This window comes from Sorex araneus, chromosome 3 (genome assembly GCF_027595985.1).
Source record: "Sorex araneus isolate mSorAra2 chromosome 3, mSorAra2.pri, whole genome shotgun sequence".
NCBI classification, from domain to species: Eukaryota; Metazoa; Chordata; class Mammalia; order Eulipotyphla; family Soricidae; genus Sorex; species Sorex araneus.
The window spans coordinates 38,983,064-39,003,639 of NC_073304.1; positions in this window are offsets into that span (position 1 = coordinate 38,983,064).

Sequence of the window (20,576 nt, forward strand, 5' to 3'; positions counted from 1 at the left end):
AACCACACGGCCGTGACAGCGGCCGCACGAGCTCATATAATCTTTATTCTCAGCAATGGAAAACAAATTATCAAATGATGCCTTTTCAGCAGGTTTGATTGTTGGGGGAAAATTCCAAATATTAATAGTGTGTTCTCTGTTGAAATATTGAAAATATTCAAAGTATAGAGAGAATAAAGTGAAGATCATTAGCCACTCAGGTGGAGGGTTGGAGGTGGGAAGGGGTATATTGGGGTTCTTGGTGGTGGAACATGTGCACTGGTGAAGGATGGGGTTTGATCATTATATGACTGAGACTTAAACCTGAAAGCTTTGTAACTTTTTTCATGGTGATTCAATAAAATAACAATTTTTAAAAAACCACAAAACAACAAAAATACTAGGAACAATCTTTTTTTTTTGTCAGGTATATAGTAAAAAACGAACTATTATCCATTGCTGTGTGAATGTTGTCTGGTACAACCCCTGTGGAAAACAGCATGGTGAGTTTTCAGTAAACTTAGAATTAAACTTTTATATGACCTACTAATTCCACTTTTGAATATTTATTCCCAGGGCATAAAAACACTCTCTCAGATGGACATATGCACACCATTATTCATTGCTGCACTCAGTACAATAGCTAAGATATGAACTATGGATTCAACCTTGGTGACCAATGAGAGATAAATGGATTATGAAGATGTGATAGATGTGGTATACACACACACATTGAAATACTATGCAGCTGCAAGGAACAATGAAATCATGTAATTTGCTGCAACATGGTTGTAACTGTATGATATTGTGTTGAGTGAAGTTAAGCCAGAAGAAGGAAAATAAACATAGGATGATCTCACTTATCTGTGGAATATAGACTACTGGATGAGAAAATGTGTTGTACTATAAGCAAGATTCTTACGTTACCCTTGACCCCAGTGTTTAGAGAGAAGACAGAAAAAAAAAGGAATCAAGGGGAGAAGAAGAAAACAGTAAGTAATGGGTTAACAGGCTTTAGTTATACCAGTAATATGAGTGAGGGGTGTAGCCATATATCCAAAACACAGATTCAACAAAAGAAAACACATGATACTTAAGCAGCAACCACTGAAACTTTGTAATGTGCCTGTCAAGTTGAAAGGTGGAGTGGAGTGTGGGTTGGGATGTGGAGGGAATCTAGGGACACTGGTGAAGGGAAGTTGATACTGGTGGAGGAATTGGTGTTGAGTTATTGTATGCCTGAAACACAACTATCAGTAACTTTGTAAACCATGGTCTTTAGTAAAAATATTTTTAAAAGATAATCATAAGGACACAAACAGGTTTAAATTATATGGACATTAAAACACCCATCAAGGTACCACTTCTGGGAATATATCCCAAGGATGCAAAAAAGCACAGTAGAAATGACATCTGTACCTAGGGATTGAACCTAGGTCAGCTAAGTGTATCTGAACCTGTACAGTTCATTGCAGTACTGTTCACAATAGACAAAATCTGGAAACAACCCAATTGCCCTAGAACAGATGACTGGTTAAACAAACTTTTGTACATTTACACAATGGAATACTATGCAGCTGTTAGGAGAAATGAAGTCATAAAATTTGCTTATAAATGGATAGACATAGAGAGTATCATGCTAAGTGAAATGAGTCAGAAAGAGAGGGACAGACATAGAAGGACTGCACTCATTTGTAAAGTATAGAATAACATAACATGAGGCTGACACCCAAGAACAGTAGCTACAAGGGCCAGGAAGATTGCCCCATTTCTGGAAGACTGCTTCATGAGTGGAGGGGAGAAGGCAGATGGAATAGAGAAGGGATCACTAAGAAAATGATGGCTGGAGGAATCAGTCAGGATGGGAGATGCGTGCCGAAAGTAGATAATGAACCAAACATGATGACCTCTCAGTGTCTGTGTTGCAAACCATAATGCCCAAAAGTAGAGAGTATGGGGAATGTTGTTTGCCATGGAGGCAGGGGGAGGGTAAGAGAAGGGGGGTATACCTGGGATATTGGTGGTGGGGAATGTGCACTGGTGGAGGGATGGGTGTTTGATCATTGTGTGATTGTAACCCAAACATGAAAGCTTGAAACTATCTCATGGTGATTATATAAAATTTTAAATAATAATAATAAACCCTGCCTCCAAAGCTGATATATCTGTCTTACTACCTCAATACATGTAATTTTAGTTACTCAAGTAATTTGGGTCATTGCAAAATGACAAAGGATTTGACACATTAAAAAATAGTGCAATTCATAGTTGATATGTGTTTGTTATATAACATAGAAATTGAGAAGCTACAAAGGTAGACAAGTATATATAAAAGAAAAGTCTTATACAAGAAAAAATGAGCAAAATACTATGTTAATTAAGAGAAGGTAGATAATTAATTATTAAGTTGTAAATTAAATGTAGACACAGATAATGGAGGGTTCTGAAAGGAAATTTGGATCTCTAGATTCATATTGGTAGTTACTTACTTGCATTTTTTTTATTTTGGGATACATTCAGCAGTGCTCAGTGCTTATTCTTGGTTCTGTGTTCAGGGATGATTCCTGGCAGGCTTGGGTGTCCATATGGGGTGCCAGGGATTGAGCCTAGGTCAGCTAAGTGCAAGGCAAACACCCTACTCTCTGTACTATCACTCCCAGTAACCACTTATATCTTAAAATGGGAAAGTAGCATGATAGAGTGATAGAAGTATTCTTTTGGTGGTGTGGAGAGGGGGGTTCAGGGAGATACAATATGGCTATTACATGCAAGATTAACTGGATGGGAGAGGTCACCATCAGGATGTAAGGAGAGATATCACAGTTCTTAAATTTGGAACACAGAGGACCTGGAAAAGAGGGAATAAATCCAAGTGATATTTTCATAGATAAAATTAATAGGAGCTTCCGTCACTGTGCCATATGATGAGTTGTGTTAGTAAGTAACTATATGTAAGATATTCACAAAAGTTGAGAGAAGACGTCTGGGAGATGTCTAGACGGATTCCTGTAAGGCTCATATTTATTATCTTCAGAAGGTAAGATCAGCAGCCTTACTCTTTGTAGGTTATAGATCACCTTATGTCTGGATCCTGTGTAGGTAATTATCCTCTTTATTTTTTTAGTTTTGGAGGCATACCCAGCAATGCTCAGGGGTTACTTCTAGCTCTGCACTCAGGAATTACTCCTGGCAGGAATTATTCCAGGGATCAAACCTGGGTCTGCTGTGTGTAAGGCAAACACCCTACCCTCTATACTATTATTCTGCCCTCCACAGGCAATTGTAAAATGTCAAAAAGGAGGCATTCTGCAGAGAAGACAGGCAGCAAGGAACTGCAGTGCCCACGTGCTGGAAGCCTGGGTGCAAGCAGAGCCCTGGCACCCCATACAGTCCCCAGTCCACCAGGACCAAGCTATGAGCACTGTTGATGTGGCCTTCCCCCCAAAAAGAAGGCGCTTTTGGAGCACTGATTCAAAAACTGTTTAAAAACCATCCTATGAAAATACAGGTAAATTTCTGATGTATATACCAAAAGCAAGTGAGAAAAAAGAAACAAATCCTCTTATTTATTGGGCTTGGGGCCACACCTGGGCCACGTCTGGTTATACACAAGGCTTACTGATGACTCTGTGCTCTGTTATTAATCCTGGTGGTGCTCAGAGGAGCATAGGTGGTGTTGGGGTCAAACTTAGGTTGGCTATGTACAAGACAAATGCCTTACCTGCTATATTATCTCTCAGGCCCCTGTTCTGAATTTATTCACCTTTCATCATGGCACAGGCAGGGAACAGTCAAGTCATAACCAGAATAACAGCTCATCCATGTTCAGAAAACAACCCCTTGATCTCCCAAAATAATTATGTGTCAGCTATATTATTAATACAATAGCATGACTTGATTTCTCAGGCCAACATTTCACACGAGGAAATGGCAACCTTTAAGGATACTATTTATTGTAGACCATTTTTTAATTCTACATATACATAAATACACACATATATATTATATGGCAATCTAGTGCCCAGTGCAATGGTTCTGGGAGGTGAAGCCTTCAGGATGTGATTAGCTCATGAAGGCAAAACCTTCATGAATGGAATGAGTGCCCTTATATGGCGGCCTCCACAGATTCCCTTACCCCTTTCACTACATGAGGACAATAAGAAAATAGTTGCCTGGAGCCCCTAAAAGATCTGTAATTCCAACCCAGCTATGTTGGCACACTGATCTTGGATTTTCAGGATCAAGAATTGTTAGAAACAAATTTCTGCTGTATGTGACCCATTCCATCTGGTTTGTTTTAACTGTTTAAATAGATGAAGACACTGTTATAAAAATATCTGTTATTCTACCAGCTCCTAGAAAAGTCCACTAGGAGTCACACTTTTGGATTTTATTTATTTGGTAAACTTATTTATTGACTAAGTGAGCCATATGTTCCAATCTAATTCACAGTCTGATACTTAGGAATAATCTACATCATAAATACCAAGAGAAAAGATGGGGTCAGCAGGAATGATTTCCTGTTGAAGCAGAGTATTAAGTAAAACAATCTTGTTTCCAGGTCCAACTTATGACTCATGCTAAAATAAGCTGGACACTTGTGAATGAGTTATGTACTTAAATCCATACTAGATGGGAAAGAAAAGGAGAATTATTTTTCTAAACCAAGTGCATTGTTTGTTATCTTAACTAAGTTGTCTGAAGAGACCATTGGATGCATTACTTGCATGTTGAAAGAAGGGCTATCAGTTACCTATTTTCACTTCAAGTTATTACCTTTGTTAGTAGTTCTTGTTAACTTATTTATATCCAACAAATTATTCCATTTTTATGACCTTAGTTGCTCTGAGATTCTCAGCACACCAAATGGATATACAATAATAATTCCATTCTAACACTATAGACCCAGAGTTAATCAGAACTCACCATTGGTTTTTAGGGGTTGCTCCTTTTTGTTTGGGGGGTTTAGGTTATACTGGGCTGTGCTTAGGATTTATTCCTCACTCTGCACTTAAGGATAACTTCTGGCAGGACACAGGAGAACCTTATGTAGTGGTTGAACTCAGGTTAGCCATACGCAAAGCAAGAATCTTATGGGATTAAGGTGCTAGACTTTGGTGCAGTGGACCCCAGTTCAAATCCCCAGCGTTGCTCACATATGATCCACAAAGCATCTCCAGGAGTGATCCCTGAGAACAGAGCTAGGGGGTAAGCCCTGAGCACAGCCAAGTATTGCCACCCTCCCCACTCGCCACCCCCTCTCACCACTGCCCAAAACAAACAAGCAAACTTACTTGGTGCTATCTCTCTATCCCTAAAAACCTATCAGTTTAACATTAAGGAATTATTCTCAGAAGTATGGAAAGAAATCAGCCATCACTGGGCACAGAATTGCTACAGTCACTTCTAAGTCAGTCATAAAACAAAGCAAGCAACATTAGGTCAAAGCCCAAGGCTTTGCCCAAGCCACCATGTTGCTACTTGAGCAAGAAACAATACTGGAACATTTTAACCAGGTAAAACTTTCCACACAAAAAGGACAATTTTGTTTTTCTTTGTTTCTGAGCCACAACCAGCAGTGCTCAGAGCTTACTCCTGACCTCACTCAGGGATCACTTCTGCTAGGCTCAGGGAACCATATGGGGTGCTGGGGATTGAACCTAAATTGGCCTTGTGCAAGACGAGTGCCCTACCTGCTGTACTATTGCTCTGCCGCCCACCAAAAACAACTTTAATATGATGATTTTATCACCTAGTTCTTGCATTTCTCATACATAAATTACATCCAAACCACAGAGATAAAGATCTTATTAATGTAAACAATACACTCCTATTGACACTTGTATGTTAGGAGATTAATAGATACCAACTTCTGAAATGAATGCTCTGTTACATCATGAATCTTATTTATTTTTTTCTCTTGTACTCAATCTGCCTGCCACAACATATATAAGCTGTCACTGTCACTGTCATCCCGTTGCTCATAGATTTGCTCAAGCGGGCACCAGTAACGTCTCCATTTTGAGAGTATCTCATACAATTGGGCTAGATACTCTCGGTAGCTTGCTGGGCTCTCTGAGAGGGGTGGAGGAATCAAACCTGGGTTGGCCGAGTGCAAGGCAAATGCCCTACCACTGTGCTATTGCTCCAGCCCATATATAAGCTGTAACCTACAGAATCGGGGGTCCAATGACCGGAACTTTCTACTTGACGCTGCATACCCAGATTCACTCCCATATCCTTGACTTTGAAAACAAAGCTCCTTTATCCACCTGTTTTCCTCACTGAGGGATTATTTATTTTGAGTTAACACATGATTGTCTCACATCTGGTGCTAGTCAAAAGTCCTCTATCACCCAAACCTCTCACTGCTCTCTTTTTAGGTCTAATGATTTATGAGAATCATATAAAGAAGAACTCAGACAAATACTTATGTTCCCTGGCTTATAAAGGAATAATGAGCAAGATGAAGAGAACACAGGAATCCTGAAGAGGTCCAAACAGAAGCCTCTGTCCCTGTGGAGATGGGGTGTGCTTGTGAACATGTTTACCTATCAGGAAATTGTCTGAATCTCATTGCTATGGAGTTCTCATAGACTTCAACCTTCCTTCTAGCCACACCTTCCCCAGCCTTCAGCAGTGAGGCTGAAAATACCAACCTCCCAATCACTTGATCTTTCTTTTCTTTCTTTTTTCCTTTCTTTGTAAAGTAAAAAGATTTTATTTGGAGGGTTTTCGGAAGGGGAAGGAGGAGGAAATGTGAGAGAGTAACACACTCAACAGAGAACCCAGGCTTCTGCAAAGGTGGAAAGATTCCCTATACACATCCCAGCGTTAGATATGAAAGCATGAAAGTACACATCTCAAGAGGGGAGATGTGGGCGACACATATGCTCAGTTATGTGGGCACAAGCAGCTTGATCTTTCTGGTGACCTGTTCTGAGTCCGTATGGGGACCCCATCTAAGTCAGCTCATTAGCTAGATACGACTGAGGGAAACTGTTTTTTTTTTCTTTTTGAAGGAGAATTTTTCTGAGTAACAAAAAACATGCCTGTCTATCAGGAATCTCAGGGGTCTTAGGAGCAATGTGCCAGGAGTCAGGTACTATTTACCTGTTTTTGTTTGTTTCTTGGGTCACATCTAGCAGTACTCAGAGCTTACTCCTGGCTCTGAGCTAAGGGATCACTCTTGGCAGTGTTTGGGGTAACATATATGGTTCCAGGGATTGAATCTGGCTTAGCTGTGTGCAAGGCAAGCATCCTACCTGCTATAAATCGCTCCAGCCCCAAAAGACTTTCTCATAATAGCACAGTCACTTGGTTCCACAGGATTGGACAAGAGCAGCGTGGTTCAAGTATAGAAGTTTGTGGATTATTGTTAAAGCTAATAATAGAAATGGGCTTTCTGAATGTTCACTCAAATTTTCTTTCTAGTTTTTAGGTGTTTTGTTTTCTTAACCATCTCCAGTGGTGCTCTGTGCTCAGGGGGATCACTCCTGGTAGGGTTCTAGGGCTTGGGTGCCAGGAATTGAACCTGGTAAATTGCATGTACATGCATTAAATTCGAAAGTTCCAACCTCTGTTGGAATAGAGAATCAGGGACGCTGTCTCGTTTGCCAAGGCATCAAAAATCAGATGAGCCGAACATGTAATGTGATTTAGAGATTACCGCTGGACTAGAGCTGTTACTGACTGGATTCCACAGGACGTCAAAAGAACGCGAGCGCCCACCTACGAGATGGTCAGACTTCTTTATCAAGACCCTGAATGAATGGTTTGAGGCTCTTCGTATTCTTGGAGAGAGCCAACGTCATTGGGCTACACTAGCATGTGACATGTATGAATGGAGGCTTTCTGGCGCCCGCTCGAGCAAATCGATGAACTATGAGATGACAAGTGATACAAGTGAAGTTGCATGTAAGCCAGCACTCTACTCACTGTACTATCTCTTTGACTCTTTTCCAGTTTCTTTCTGAAATGGTCACAATAGTGTTATGAGAGTATTTGGGCTTTGATATCTCATAAGCTTTTCTAGTAGCAGAGATTCAAGACAGTTTCTGAGGAGACTGTGCCCAGCTTTCCCAGACCTCTCAGTCCACACTCAGTTCCTGACTCACTGAACTGTTTTGAACTCCTTCCCGCATCACCTGCAACAACTACATTTCCTTCGTTAATTGCCCTTTGGTGTGTACCTCTACATTGTCTCTAAATAACAATGTTCCAGAAAACAGGGCCTGGGAAACCTGTTTTCTACAGAAAACCTGAGAAAAAAGGTTTCTCGCAGTATTTCCAGATCACAAAGTAAGAACTAACTTTCAGTTGGTGCTCCAAAAAAAATCATTGTTAAGGTTTAGAAGATATCTGTGAGGGCCGGAGCACAGGCTTTGTATGTGTGAGGCGCAGGTTCTATCCCAGTACTGTATCGTCCCCTGAGCACTGCTGGGAGTAGTTCCTGGCACCACTTGGTAAAACCCCATAAGACAAAAACAAAATTTGTTAAGTGAATTTATTTCTCTCAATTTTGCATCACAATGATGACGAAAAACACGTTCCGTCTGCTTTTTGTGCCTTCTGCCTTTGCCTATTTTTTTTTCCAGTCCTGATAGAAGAATCTGAATGGACTCACCTGGACCCCTTCACATCATTACAAACAGTTGGGGTTTAGGAATTACCCAAAATGGCCTTGGCTAGGAGATATTTTTTTTTCACCTACTAATTTTCATAACCCTGTTTGTTTGAGAGGAAATCTGATCCAGATGTTTCAGATTCATTTACATTAAACTCATTGCCACGTGACACTGTAACAACTTTTGATAGCCATGAAGTACTTTTTCATAAAGCAGGATGTTGCTTTTGCCAGTCGCAAATGAGTATAGGACCCTACTTCTTTGCACTTAGGTCCAAATTTAGCAAGGATTGCTGGGGTGGGGGGAGTGTGAAGTTTGGCAATTCTATGTTCTCCCTTCCCTGCTGAGGCATGGGTGGGATTTTATAGACATTGGAATGTAGTTTCCCTGATGAGTCAGATGAATGTCACAATGTGCTGGTTTAATCCCCCAAAAGGACAATGAAGCAAGGACAAATTACAAATCTTTGTGATTTCTTCTGTCCAATTTGGAAAGAAGTTGAAAAGAGAATAGTGTAAGAAAGGAGTTTAAGAAAAACAGACAAGTAGATACATGGATGCACACACACACACACACACACACACACACACGCGCGCGCGCGCGCAATTTTTAACACTATAAAGGTTTATTAACAGAAAATATTCAAACTTGCTGGTTCCTTGGTAGGCAAAGTGCCAAGACTTCTCTCCCCTCTGCTCTCACCCTGTGAATTTCTCTATCAACCCTTCTCTCCCTGATAGTAGGGTGGGTTTTGCCACAAAAAGAATAATCCTCATTCCACTGAATTAACGTAACACTGTAAAACTAACTCAAAGTGATCTGTAAAGCTATTTTATGGCTCAAAAAATGTTTGTATCAGGGAGGTTCTCTGAAACAACTGGGGAATGTTATCTCAGCACAGTGAGTTATTCCCCACTCTGTCCACAGAGTACTTGACTTATTGTGCTTAACGCATAGAGATTTATCTGCTTCTAAAGGTGGTTCCCATCAATAAACTGGTATGATCCAAGGCAGAAGTTGTACTTCATTTATGCTTGCATAGTCAGAACTTAGCATAGTGTCTTTCAATAGTAGTTGCTCATGAAACCTCTAATGAATGTATGTGTGAGGCGCAGGGGTACACACAGGAGTAAATGTGTACCCGTGCATTAACTACAGCTCCCAGGTGACTGTGCTCACAAGGATAAAACAGATAGATACAAGGAGACATAGAATTAAGAGATCATAGAAAGGAAAGGAAAACTGTTCCTTGAAAATTCCGAGTACTTTTTATACTATTTTCTATGAACATGTTCTCAAATTTCCCCAAACTCAGTCATACCATCCTTTATCTTAGCCTACAGGCCTTTTCCCATTCTGAAGTCTTCTCTTCTTCTCTCTCAGTCTGGATTATCCTTCTAGACCTACTTTATCATCCTCAAACATTCAATCCATCCCTGCTATTCTGGTCAGAGCCGCTAGTTTAAGGATTGCATATCTTCTCCCTTCTTAGTTTTCTCCCTTATTTTGTTGAAGTATGTCCTTATGTAACTTCGCATACAAGGAGACATGGAAGTACCTTCTCCGAGTTCTTACAGGCTTGAAATTATTTCATTCTCACACTTAACAATCTGACTGGATTTAAAATTTTCATGAGGGCTGAGTGATAGCACAGCGGGTAGGGCGTTTGCCTTGCATGCAGCCGACTTGGGTTCAAATCCCAGCATCCCATATGGTCCCCTGAGCACCGCCAGGGGTGATTCCTGAGTGCATGAACCAGGAGTGACCCCTGTGCATTGCTGGGTGTGATCCAAAAAGCAAAAAAAATTTTTTTGGTCAAATTGTAAAGTTTGGTGAGGTTCCACATGTCAACATAAGAAGTATTAATATGGAAGTCTTAGCCTTCCCTTAGGCTGCCAGTTGAAATATTTGGCAAAGAGCTGGCAGACATTTTTCTGAGTATCCATTGCTTGTATCCATTGCATCAAAAATCAGATGGGCCTGTCATGTAATGCGATTCAGAGACGACCACTGGACTAGAGCTGTTACCGATTGTATTCCACAGGACGTCAGAAGATTTTGTGGCCACCCACCAACCAGATGGTCAGATTTCTTAGTCAAATCCCTGAATGAATGATTTGAGGCTCTTCCTGTGCCTGGAGCAAGCAGATATCACTGGGCTGCACTAGCACATGACAGGGACAAATGGAGACGTTACTGGCGCCTGCTTGAGCAAATCGGAGATCAACAGGATGACAAGTGATACAAGTGATCCATTGCTTGTGCTTGGAGTGAAGGATTATGGGGGTGTACCAACAAGGACAATTGTCCAGTTTTCACTCCAAGTCATCACCCTGACCTTTGGATATACCTACTGAATTGGAGCACAAAGTTACATAGTGATTTTATCAGATAAATCGTCTCCCATTACTTTGGTAGTCCTCATGGGAGAAGATGGAAGGTCGCTATTTTCTACCAGTTTTGTTCAATAGCCTTTTCCAGCCTTTTACCATCTCATAGAAATGTTCTGACCATTTTTTTACTGGAATGCTTCCTGTTCCTTTCAGTTTGTGGCTTTTCCATTTATTAGCTGTGTGACCTGGGAAAGTTACTTGATGTTTCTGTACCTCAGTTTTCTTATACCTAAAACTAAAAATAATAGAACCTACCTTATTATTGTTAGAGAATGAGTAACAGCCATAGAAGACACTAGAACACTCTATACATTCTTACCTCTATCATACAATGAGTTGCTTTTACTTAATGTGATGATGAGAATCACAATGATGGGGTCTCAAGAGTGATCAGAGACAGGATCTTAGGAGGCAGAAATTAGACAATTTACCAAGGAATCTGGTCTCAACTGGAAGAAATCCATGGAATAAGATTGTCTGAGTTAATAGCTATGGTTTACTCTTCTAGAATTGTTGTTATTTCTGAAACTTTAATGTGCATCATAATTGTCTAGAAACTATGCCAAAAATGCAGTTTCAAGGTGCACAGAAATGGTTTAAAAAGGTGAATCCTAATCCTAGTGTGTATCAGGCCCCAAGTTTGATGCCCTTCACTGCAGATACTGGCAGTGACCCTGGCACAATGATGATCACAGTGCAGGGGCAGAGCTCTGAAGCATCAGGCGCCCACTCCTGACAGCATGAGTGTCACTGGGAATGACCCCCGTTGCCCTCATTTCTATCTCCTAGCACTGATGTATAGGGGGTCAAAAATAAAATTAAATTAAATGCAGATTCTAACTTAGTAGGTAGAAAATAAACTCTATAGTCTAAATTTCAAGCAAGTTCCTGGGTGTTGCAAATACCTCTGGCAGTGCATATATGTTTGGTATGCTCACACATACATATGCAATAAATGTCACTATTAAGTATACTTTTACTGTGGGTCATGGTAAAAGAAAAAAGAAGTTGAAAAAATTCGTGCTCAGAAAAATATCTTGCAGTTTCACTTAAAACTGTGTCCACAAGAGATTCCCTTATGCCTATGCGAGGAATCAGGATCAGATTTTATCCGGGAAACAGGAACTCCAGCCTGCCCCTAATCACTCTGCAATTCAAGTCTGTCCCAAACCCTCAGCCTTGTTCTGTGAAGCCCCTTCCTCACTGCACCTGGTGTGTTACCTGGATTATCTACATTTCCTCATTGGCTTCCACAGCACTTTCTGGCTTCTGGCTTGGCGCCTCTCTCAGACCACCAGAGACCTTCAGCCCCTGCTTCTTCCCTGAGGTATCTGCTTTCATTCTTGCTACTGGTTTAGGGTTTCTCTTCCTTGGAAGACAGGGACAGCTGGGAATGTGGATCTCATCCTGTCTGGGTTTTTCTCCCCGACAAGTGGCAGGAGGGGCAGGATATGAGGTGCTTGAAGACCACTCATGAGAGTATTATCGCGGAGAGCAGAGTCAGCAGCAGAAAGAACAGGTGCGGGGCCGGATTTCACTTAGCAGGCCAGTGGGAAAAGCCAGCAGGGCAAACATGGATTAAAAAAAAAAATCACTAAGGGAGAGATGATTAAGTGGAGCACAGGGACTTGGGGTGGGGGTGGGGCTCCCAAGTGGTGCTCAGCAGGCCTGGGGAATCCGTGCTGGGGTTCTTGGCCAACTGGGTAGGCTTATGGATTACCTGGGTCACCCTAGTGGTGCTTGAAGGACTCCAAGGCCTCACCCAAAGATGCTCGTGGGATCATGTGGTGCTAGGGATTGAATAGGGTTGCCTATATGCAGAGTTGTACTATCTCTCTGGTTCAAGCATTGGGGATTTTTAGTGAGATGATCCAACTTAATACACTCACGCTGATGCGTGTGGACTGTAATGCGAAAAGTATTAAAATTGTATTTTAATGCAATACAACTGTAAGGCTACTGCAATGGACTGTAAATACAACCTTTTGAAAAAGACCCTTATTTTGTTAGTGTACCTGCTATATATATGCACATAGTAAGCTTTTTTCTGGGATAGAAACTGACAACTTTCTGAAGTTAATACTATGGACATGGTGCTTATTATACAATTTAATATGTGCATGTGGAATGATCATCAAAATGAAATTAATAGTGAAATTCTCACTCTGTGAGCTTCACTCCAGGTGCACTTTTCACAGGTCTGTGTATGTGAACCACTTTTCAAAGGTTTTTATTTTCTATTGCTGCGTATGACACTTTGTTTTCTGATAGTCCCTGATATGAGGCCCAAATAGTTTTTGATTATCAACTTTAAAAAGAATCTATTCAGTGTCATTTTGACTGACTTGATAAAGAGTTGATAAAACTCTTCCAACTTCCAACTTCTTATTTTTTGGTTCAATTGACTATTTTCAAAACTGAAATATTACAGTTCTCTTGCTGTATTAACATTACTGTGCTATGAAGAGTTTACTGTGCTACGTCTCTTTCACTGGAAAAATGAAGAAGCAATTGTTCTTTTCCTTTGTTTGCCTTCTTCCTCCTCCTCCCCCTTCCCTCCCCTTCCTCCCCTGCCCCTCCTTTCCCTCCTTGACATCCCCCTTCTCTTTTCCCTCTTCTTCTCCCTCCACCTCCTCTTCCTCCTCCTCTTCCTGCTCCTCCTCCAATTGGGTTTTGGGACAATACCTGGCTTATGGCTCAAGAATCAGTCTTGGTGAGGTACAGGGAATCATGCAATGCAGGGATAAAAACCAGGTCAAGGTAAACATCCTATGTATTGTGCTTCCTCTCGTTATTTTTAAGACTAAGGTTAATGTCTGCATTCTCTTTTGCAAGAACAATCATCAAGTTTTACAAGCTTTATCTCTAGAATGAGTCTTTTATATATTAGAAAGGAGCATCTATAGTCACCCATTGGCCATGTGAACGGCTCTTTTAGAGAAATGTCTATTCAGATTGTGAGCCCATTTTAAAATCAGTTCTCTGGTCTTTTGTTGTTGAGTTGTATGGACCCTTTGCATATTTTAGATACTCGCATCAAGAATTCTTATGTCATTAAACTTGTGTCAAACTAAAGAGACAATTATTAATACCAAGGTTAAACAGATTCTCTCTCATGACATTCCATTGGTTCAGAATCATGCCACAGTTTAATTTGCTTCATTTGTAGAACATGACTTTTTAAAATTTTCCTGACATTTCTAATTGTCTTTCTTCTTTCTTGTTGAGTGAAGAAACTTATAATAGGCTACATCATACTGTGTATTGAATAGTTAATTTTGAGAAGAAAGAGATTGTAAAATCCCTGACAAATGGAGAAATCCCTGCATTTCTGACTTTCTAGTTCTGGTACACATGTGACTTAACTTATTCCTACTCTAAAAAGAGTCCTCTCTGATTCTTATAATATCCACCCCTCAAGCACGCAAACACATTTTGAAGTAGTATGTGAGGGTTCCTGTCTCTTGAAATCCAATAATGATCTACACATGCAGGGACTCTTCCAATCCTTACCATTTTCTTTGTGATTGTAAGCATTTCTGACCATCTGCTTGAATAGACTTACCCATCCTAGATAAATTTCTCCTACCATTACTTTCTCTCTATTCACTTAACACCTTTCCAAGAAGAGCAAAAAACAAACAAAAATGCACTCCATTTTTCAGGGAGGATAATTTTTGTCCTTTTGTCATGACTCCAGTTTTGGGATCACATTATATACTATGCTGTGTAAAACATAGTCACTCTCTAGCTCTAAACACTGCCAAAAAGCTACCTCTTAATGCATCTAAAGAAGATCACATTTTTTAAAAATCTAAAGTTAAATTCATGGGATTCACAATCAGTATGGGGAAAAGGAAGAGCCATTTTTGTTTCTTGACAAAAAACACTAGCTGATCATTCTGTATATCTTGGCAGGTACAAAATCAAAATTGGCATTGATCCAAACCAAAAATCTTGAAATGTCCTTGGGATAAATATCCTTGGGGTATAGCTTAAGATTTTGCTTGATGCCAAACTTCCTTAAAGACCAAAGAGGAGAGGATGCATAATAACAGAGTTAAGTTCTCTATAGGGAACCAACGCCTGATGTTTCATGATTTCAACAATGCAAATGGTGTCAGTTCCCCTACATTGACTGTGGTGTTTTAATAAATCAAATTATCAAAGCTTTATAGAACTAAAAAAATGAAACAAAAACAAGTGAAGCAAGCAAAGTTTGCTACTCTAACATCAAAGAAGTCTAAACCATAAATCCATAACATTCACTTTCAAAAGCAGATGATGAAAAATATGGAATGAGTTTCTTAGATTTAATTTTAAAACAGCAAAAGTATGTGAAAGCAGAAGAGAAATGCTGAAAAGCAGAAACCAGAGCAGAGAGAACTTCATTTTAGAATTTTTAGTTTCTCCAGGGAGCAAAAGAGCTTAGTTCCTTGATGGCTGGAAAGCCATCGGCAAAGTTTGCAAGCTCTTTTTTAATTTTGTATTGAGTCCAATCATTGAGTTCAACTCAGTAAATCAGATACCCAGGAGAGTTCCTAACACATTATTAAATTTATGCAAGAGCTCTGAGTTCATCAAGAAAAACAAACAAAGGTGCTGAACATCAGGAGTGATTTCACTGGTCATCAAGCCATCCCAACACTAAACTGATTTCTAAATTGCCGACTCCTTTTCTGCAGTTTTATTCATAGTAATAGATATTTCTTTTTGTTGTTAAAACCCATTCATTTCCCTTCTGAATACATCTCAGTTTCCTCTTGGTGAAATGCCTTTTTTTCATGGCAATGCTGGGGGGAAGTTGTACTGCCTCCAGCCTCCAGACTTGCACACTAATGGAGAAAGGTCTAACTCATCTCAGGCTATCCTTGGAGTGAATAGACAGACGTGCATAGATAGACTCTGTAAATGGGATGCTTGCCCCAGACTGTGAATCCTGTGGGAGAAATGTAATGAGAATGTATTTGTCCTTACTGATTCACCTCCGGTCTTCGAGTCCTTTGTGATATGACCCCAGTAACTATTCAACGAATGTTTTTTGTTAGTTTTATTTTCTTTCGCTTGGAGGCCATACCCAGCTGTACTCAGGGTTTACTCTGACTCTAAGCTCAGTGACCCCTCCTAGTGGAGTTTGGGGGGACTACTTGTGGTACTGGAGATCAAACCTGAGTTGGTTGTATGCAAGGCAAATACTTTACCCACTGCACTACTATCTATTTGGCCCCCGACAAATGTTTCTGCCCATCCTTGAGATAATCAAAGTCTATTCTATTTGCTTGTGACCAATAAGTTTAATGAATTAATGAAAAAAAGTCTTGAGCATCTACTATGTTTGGATTAAGAATAGAGAGACAAGTTCTTTCCATCAAACTGCCTGAACTAGGTAACTAGTCATTCAAGTGCAACATAGAAGCTAACAACATAGAGATCAATAACAATCACTAAGCAAGAAGTAATTCTCCTTAGAGGACCTAGCAAATGTCCCACTAAGAAGGCAAAGAATAAGTGTGATTCTGAAGAACAAGTAGGTGTTTTTCTTTCAAAAACGCTCGGGACAAGTTTTCCAGCTGAGGGAACAGTACACGGAGAGTATAATGGTATAGAAGGGCAGGATAGTTTGAGAAGATGCTAAAATTAGTTTGAGGAAGATCTACATTGGTGGCTGAGTTTGGAAAAGGCTGCAGCTATATCATGAAGAATCACCTATTAAGCCCAATGGCATTGATGTGGAATAGATAGTAATGGAATAGCTAATGCAAAGAAAATAAAAGGTTTTTTCTTCAAATATATAAGGTACTTAGAAAGTCAGCTGTATGCAAGGCAAATGCCCTACCTGCTGTGCTATCACAGCCGACCCAGGATTCCTCCGTCCCTCTCAGAGAGCCTGGCAAGCTACTGAGAATATCCCGCCCACACAGCAGAGCCTGGCAAGCTACCCTTGGCATATTCAATATGCCAAAAACAGTAACAAGTCTCACAATGGAGACATTACTGGTGCCCGCTCGAGCAAATCGATGAACAATGGGACGACAGTGCTACGACAGTGCTACAGTGCTACTTGGAAAATCATGGGAATTGAGAATGGATGTTTTTAATGAGGCATTTACAAGTAATTTTTCAATGATCAATTCCAGAAAATAATTTTTATAGATCATATTTTAAAACAAGATCATTTATTTAAATCTCATGGAATTTCAGTTTTGATGACCTGCTTTAATAACCCAGTCACAGAGATAATTGACAACTCTAATTAGCTGCTAAAATGTTAATACCTGCGAAGATTTGAGAATGACCTCCTGCTAGGAGACAATACGTGAACGATGTCTCACATTTCTGCACATCTGGAAAGCAGACTCTGACTGCCCTTTGTTTCAGATTACCTTTGAAAGGATGTGTGGACAGTACACAGCCTCGGAAGGTAGAGATGCTATCCCTGCGGGACAAAGGGCACAACACTGAACACCTGTTCAGAGCTCAGTGCTGAGCTGGGCCTCATGAAGAGAAGAACAAAACATTAAAACACAGCCCTTAATCTCACTCTATGGAGAGAGAATCAAAACACAACCCTTGATCTCACTCTACGTTCAACCTGTATGAAACTAGAGTAGGCCACTCAAAATGTTCTATCATCAAGGACTCAAGAACCAAGAAAAAGACGATGTCTTGTTTCTGTGTCTTGACCCTTGGTCAGTTGTGAACACTGTCAAGTTTCAAAGGAGACAAAAGTCAGTGAAGGTTTGTTATGCAGAAAGTCTTTTGAGAGGACTGGTCTGGGCTGTAAAGGATGAGAGGGTTTTCATGGGAGGAGACAGAAGAGAAACATTTCTTACAGAAACGGAGAAAGAGATGGCCCGCGGCACCTTGTGGATGACTCCTGTTTTCATCCTCTAGGTGTCTCAGTCTCCCTGTCCGTGAAGTCTGGGTTACACTGTCACTATGCCCAAGGGAAGCCCGACCAAAGCAATGAATGTACAGGTGCAAAATTTCATTTGTAGTAAAAGATGAGATAAACAGATTAAATAAATAATTTATAGTTAAATCTTCTCCTTTTCATACTAAATGTCTCTCAGTGGCTAAACTAATGTGTCACATGGTAAGGCATGAATCCAATCTGTTCTTCTGCTGTTCTGGAACATCAACTGTAGTTTATGCTCTTTTGTTTTTGCTGTTGCTTTACCATTTGTTTGTGGAGTAGGTGTCTTAGAGGATGCTTACGGGTTCAGGAGCCAGTCCCAGTAATGCTCAACTGGTGCTACTTAGCTCCAGTAGTGCAGGACTTTGTAATGTAAGGATTTGAAACCATGATTTCCAGTGCCAGGCATGCACTCTGACCTTTTGAGGTACCTCCGTAGGCCCATGTCCTGTTCTTCTTAAAGTGTGATACTCAGGATTCTCTAATTTTAACCTGACAGAAACAGGTTGGAGAGGGATTTACCCTTTGTTTGGCATGGATACTGTCTTGATACTGGTATCACTTGTATCACTTGTCATCCTGTTGCTCATCGATTTGCTCAAACAGGCACCAGTAACGTCTCCATTTGTCCCTGTAGCATGCTAGTGTAGCCCAATGGCATCTGCTCGCTCCAGGAACATGAACTGTTCCATGAACTGAATGAACTCAAACTGTTCATTCAGGGTCTTGACAAAGAAGTCTGACCATCTTGTAGGTGGGCGCCCAGGTGTTGATACTGGTATAATCCAAAATGCCAACCAAATCCTGTCAACTCAAGTTCTCTTTTATTTTAATGTAATCTGCTACTGTATTTTTTTCCAGCATGTGGATTCAGAAGCAGTAGTTTCATTCTTTTTTTTAATTGAGTCACTGTGAGATACAGCTACAAAAGTTTCATGTTTGAGTTTTAGTCATATAATGATCAAACACCCATCCCTCCATCAGTGTACATTTTCCTCCACCAATGTCCCCAGTATCCCTCCCTACCCCCCCATCCTACCTCTAATGCAGACAATTTCCCCCTTACTCTCTCTCTACTTTGGGGCATTATGGTTTGTAATACAGATACTGAGAGGCCATCATGTTTGGTCCTTTATCTACTTTCAGCACACATCTCCCATCCCAAGCAATTCCTCCAACCATCGTTTACTTAGCGATCCTTTCTCTATCCTAGCAGAAACAGTAGTTTCAAATCCAGCTTCAATTTGCTGTTTTGAGGTGACAGCAGATACAAAGTTGTGGGTTTTTTTTTCCTCAAAGATAAGCTTAATGTAGAAAACTTAACAGCATACATTTGCCTTTTCAAAGAACTTCATATTAGTCCCCCTAGCGTCTTTTTTTTTTGAGGGGTCACAACGGGCAATGCACAGGGGTTACTCCTGGCTCTGCACTCAGGAATGACTCTTGGCGGTGCTCAAGGGACCATATGGGATGCTGGGACTCATCCCAGGTCGGCCGCATGCAAGGCAAATGCCCTACCCGCTGTGCTATCGCTCCAGCTCCTCCCCCTAACTTCTTAAATGGAACTGTAATGTATATTTTTGGCCTCAACTAGTAAAAAGACTAAGTGGTGAAATTACTGGTATTATTACTGATCATACATTCTTCTCCTATACACATAGGATATCCTCCAAAATGGGCACATTCTGGGTCACAAAACATCTTCTTTAGAGCAAAGACAAATTGTGTCAACTCTCCTCTGAGACAATGGTGCTCTGAAAATGGGAATTAATTACACAAAGAAATGGGGATAAAAATCCTAAAAATATTTGGAAGTTTAAAAAATAATAAATGAAGAAAAACAAAATAGAAACAAAATGGTAGCTGCGTCAGAGTAGATGAGCCCTTAAAGACACGAAACTTTGATAACCTGAACTAGATGTCATTACCCAGCTGAGAAGATGGCCATTACCAGAGCAGTCTCTTAACATGGCGGGGTCTTCAGAATCCAACTTCTGCCTTTCTCCTCAAACCCTTTATTCCTGTCCCCAGAAGTCTTGACCTCCTCACACTGTGCCAGAGTTTCCTCTCATAATTCCTGCAGAAGTTCTTGTGCCCTGACAGTCCTTTTCCCTTCTTTCTGGGACCCATGCCTATTATTGGGCTTTTAATGCTCATCATTCAAATAGCTCATCTCTCTCTCCTCTCTCCTTACTCTTCTACTTTAGCACACACACACATACACAAAATCCATCTTATTCCCCTTAAAACCCATGGGTATGGACTGAATGTTTGTGTCCCCTCAAAATTCATAGTTTAGGGTCAAAGAGATAGAATAGAAGATAAGAAGACAGTCGCTTGCTTGTGGCTGTTTTGCTTGTAATCCACCTCATACCCCCAGCACCACATATGGTTCTCTGAGCATTACCAGGGGTTACTCCTGAGCACAGTGCCAGAAATAGCCTCTGAGCACTACCCACACCTCAAAAAAATTTTAAGATTAAAATGAAAGGGACTGAAGAAATAATAAATTGTGTGAGGCACTTGCCTTGCATACAGCTGACCCAAGTTCAATCCTAGGCATGCCATATGGTCCTCTGAGCCGCTCCAAAAGTGATTACTGAGTGAATTGCAGAGCCAGGTGTAAGTTCTTAGCTAGCCCCCAAACAAACAAAAAGATTA